Raw genomic sequence first — 4,978 nt, forward strand, 5'->3', positions numbered from 1 at the left:
ATATATATATATATATATATATATATATATATATATATATATATATACATCTATATATATATATACACGATGGGCTTCTTTCAGTTTCCGTCAACCAAATCCGCTCACAAAGCTTCGGTTGGCCTGAGGCTATAGTAGAAAACACTTGCGCAAGGTGCCACGCAGTGGGACTGAACCCGGAACCATGTGGTTGGGAAGCAAGCTTCTTACCACACAGCCACTCCTGCACCTGTATAGTATTTATATATACATATGTCTACTTATATATCTCTATGCATAAGTGTTTGTGTGTGTGTGTGCACATGTGTATGTGCCCGCGTGTCCGTGTGTATATACGTGTATATGTATATATGCATGCATATATATATATATATGTATGTATGTATGTATGTATGCATGTATGCATGCGTGTTTGCACAAGCAAGACAGCTGTCCTGAGTGTGAATGCATGTTGCTTCAATGTTTCAATATATTTTCGTTTTCTTCTTTATTTCTTTATATTGCGTTGAAATAAAACTTCGTTTTCTAATATTTAGATTACAAACAATCCTGTATCCATCGAATAGAATGACCAATTTATCAAAGAACCAATTATTCATAGAGGGGAAAAAAACTTGCAACAGACGCAAATCAATTGTAATAGAAAACTGCACAAAACTAGAATCTTTTACTTAAATCAACAATTTTGATCTTCAAATAAATAAAGATTTCTCTGAGATGATCCCCGTTCACTGTTTTGAGGGCGAAATACAAACATGGCTGCCATCTGCAGAAGGTATTGTGACAAGCTTTAGGTATCCGTTAGTTGACTTAAGAGTAGTTTATTGGAATTTGCGAGGGCGGCTGGGTGAAATAGTTTGTGAATACGGTGAGGGCTGTATGAATTTGTGGTGGCCGGTGTAAATACGGGGTGGCCGGTGTAAATACGGGGTGGCCGGTGTAAATACGGGGTGGCCGGTACGAATAGGGTTAGGCCTGTATACTTGGTTTTAAGAAAACTGATCAAGTAAGCGATATATAATAGCTTTCATTAAGATTCGAAACCAGATAGCCTGCTCGCCTTGTCGGCGATTTCCACAGGTGACTCTCCCAGAATCCCTGTCTGGTACTTATTCCATCTGTCACTTTTGCCGAACTGTTAAGTTACGGTTGTTTAGCGGTGATAGGGAACAAACACAAAGACATATATACATTGATAAATATACATACATGAATGTATATACATATATACATGCATACATATATATGTATGTATATACATACATACATACATAACCATATAGGTTTCCTGGAGTATATATATATATATATATATATATATATATATGTATATATGTATGTATGTATGTATGTATGTATGTATATATATATTGAGAACCACAAGTCCTGAATGTCGTCAGGTGTCTACGAGACTCTTAAAGTCTGGCACTACGATCGTTGCAACATCAATTCTTCCATTTGAAAGTGGATCGGGATTGGCCTGAGTACAGCGACGTTTTCGGTGAGACTCGCGGACACCGACGGAGGTCATCGGATTATTCCGAAGGACAATGGACAAATTCCAGAAGTTTCCTGACCAAAGAATTGCTGCCGATTTGGAGTAATATGTACATGTACGGTAGCGAGATCAAGCGGATGTGCCCGGGATTGTTACAGAATGACGAAACCGATTCGGACGACGCACCCGTTCAATGTCCAAACATTCGTGACTTGTGAAATTATGGGAAATCGCTGCTGTCGTGAGTAGGATGGATCAAGATCATCATTTTCATTGTCTCTTATCATCGTCACCTTTTCGTCGTTGCCGAATTCATCGCTACCATCGCCGCGATCATCATCATCGTCATCGTCGTCGTCGTCGTCGTCAGTGCTTCTTACATAATTAAATAACAACTTGTAGCTTTCTTCACAAACAACTCGTCTCTTGGTTTTCTTTTTCGTTAAAATATTGGCCACTGACCTAGAAACAAACAACAACAACAACAACAACAACAACTCGGGAGAGGGGGGAGGAGGAAAAATAAGGATGAAAGAGAGGGGTGGAGTAGGGGGTTGGGGGTAGTTGTTGAGAACTGGTCTTTCCGGTTCTGATGCAATTGCTGACCAAATTATACAGAATATTCTAGCTTTGAACCATGAGAGAAATGTCAGGTAAAGTCTACGACTTGTGATAACGACTATTGTTAAGGGGGAGGAGGGGAGGAATTTAAACCATATACCTCTCTTTCTCACCTCCTTTCTTCTTCTTCTTCTTCTTCTTCTTCTTCTTCTTCTTCTTCTTCTTCTTATTATTATTATTATTATTATTATTATTATTATTATTATTATTATTATTATTATTATTATTATTATTATTATTATTATTCAACGTGTCTTCTGAAGTAGTTGTTTTTATTGTTGTTGCAGTAGCAGTAGAAGCAGTGGCAGCAGCTAAAACGGAGGTGGCGGTGACGGTGGAGATGATATTTGTTTTTACTGTTTACTGTTGTTGTTGTTGTTGTTGCTGTTGTTGTTGTCGTTGCTTAGCCCCAGGTCAACCGTGATCGGGTAAACCTATAAAGAGATTAGATACACTAACGCACCTTTATCAATGTTGCAGTGTGGCTATTTAGAAGGATTTAACTTTTTTTCTGGAAGGTCAACGTTAACTTTGACATCACCGTACACAGCAGCAGCAGCAGTAATGCTGTCTGACGTATGTGAACCATACCACGAAGTGATTGTTACTTAAGTCTGAAGGTTGTTAAAGCATTTTCTGATCGTAACCTGATCATCCTACCAAGGCCTTACCCTCATTCGACGCGGCAGCCACGAGCTGGAAGAAGCCCCGCGTCAGGTCTCACATCAGATGGTTGGATGTGATTAAGGAAGATTTCCAGAGTCTAGACAGACATCATCTTGGAAGATGTAACGGGGCTGACACGGAACCGCTAGCGATGGGGAGCACCGGTGGACCCGGTCGGCACTACGTACGATGTAACCTCTGGAACCACTAACATGAGATGACCGCCCCATCAAGCAAAAGCAGGAAAGAAAAGAAAAGCAAACCCTAAGATCCTTGAAATGGATCTTAGTCATTTGATGACTTTGTGTACGCCGAAAAATAAATATTAGAAAGAAAAAACACCAGAAAACAAACGTGCTGCTTGTGTGCTCGTAGATAGGAGTGGCTGACGAAACCCCAAACAGTGTTGAGATGTTAAATATATATATATATATATATATATATATATATATATATATTCAATTGTACATTACAACAAGGTAATCAATGTGAATTAATGTTAGACTTTGAGGAAGAGATAAAGAGCAGCTTGACGTTTCTGGCAGCGGACGTTCGTCAAGAGAATGAGGGAGAAATGAAAGAAGAAAAAGGTTCACGAACAGTTCTAGATGAAACGAAACATGTGGGAAAAACAAACCTATGTATGCACATGTAATGCCTCCAGGAAAATCCTTGGAGATTACATAAAATTTGTTGAGATTTGTGGATTTTATTTGTTTTTGACATAACTGTAAATTAGTGTCACGTTGTGTAGTGACTTGTACTAAGTGAACGACCCAGACCACCTAGCTGTAAGTAGGTACCACAGTGTGGTGTAGTCCACTATACTGTATCTATTACCAACACAATTGTCACCAGTCCAGTCTACCTAGCTGTATGTAGATACCATAGTGTATTGAATGATCAAAGCCTTACCTGCTAACGTCAACCACGACAACAACAACAACAACAACAACGTGTGGTATCAATTCAGACATATTCTAACGCCATATTGTAACTAAATCTGCCATACTTGCTACTCAGAGAATATCAAAAGTACTGATCGCGCACCTTAATTACAACATTCCGCCTACCTATCTACTTGCCTACTACTACTACTACTACTACTACTACTACTACTACTGCTGCTGCTACTGCTACTGCTGTTGCTGCTGCTACTGCTACTACTACTACTACTACTACTACTACTACTGCTACTGGTATTTAAGAAGTGCTACCACGTTACCACTGTGTTTTTTGTGAGATCTTTACAAATCAGTAATTAGCCAAGCTGGGAGCCAGTCGGTATTGGCAGGTCATTTGTAAATATTTTCCCATTAATTTCATTCCCAAACTAAAAGACCGGTTTTATTATTTCTTTTTTATTATTATTTAAATGTAAAGAATGAAGTTGTGTAATTAGTTTTCCTGAGTGGCGTAACAGAAATAACTATATTGTCTGCGGGGTGGTGGGAGAGGTAGCCGGGTGGGCAGTGCTATTAAACAACACCAAACACACTCATTGATAATAAATAAAGTTTACTGGTCGCTGCTTGTTGTTGTTTTGTTACTGTCTTCAATATTGTTTTTTGCTGCTGTAAACGTTGTTCCTATTTGTTGTTCTTATTGCTTGTTATTAAGGTTGTTGTTGTTGCTGCTGCTGCTGCTGCTGCTACTACCGTCGTTGTTGATTGTATTGCGAAGAAAAAAATACCGAGAAAAAAAAATTTGAAAAATCGAAAATTCTATTTGTATATTTGTATTTATTTATTTATTTATTGAAATCTTGAGAGAGAACTTTTGCCATTCCTCGATATATTGTCTTTCTTTTCTTAGGAATAATTCTGCAATTCTTCCTTATATTAACATCTTTTTTTTTTTCTGAAAGCTGTGTTGCGCTATTTCTTTATGTAACCACCCCACCACCCCACTAATTTTCCACGAGATTTCATATTTCTTTATTGCCCGCAAGGGGCTAAACATAGAGGCGACAAACAAGGACAGACAAAGGGACCAAGTCGATTAGATCGACCCCAGTGCGTAACTGGTACTTATTTAATCGACCCCGAAAGGATGAAAGGCAAGGTCGACCTCGGCGGAATTTGAACTCAGAACGTAACGGCAAGCGAAATACCGCTAAGCATTTCGTCCGGCGCGCTAATGAATCTGCCAGCTCGCCGCCTTACATCAGTACCTTTCTGCCAGTATCTTAGC

Source organism: Octopus bimaculoides, chromosome 19 (assembly GCF_001194135.2).
Source record: "Octopus bimaculoides isolate UCB-OBI-ISO-001 chromosome 19, ASM119413v2, whole genome shotgun sequence".
NCBI classification, from domain to species: Eukaryota; Metazoa; Mollusca; class Cephalopoda; order Octopoda; family Octopodidae; genus Octopus; species Octopus bimaculoides.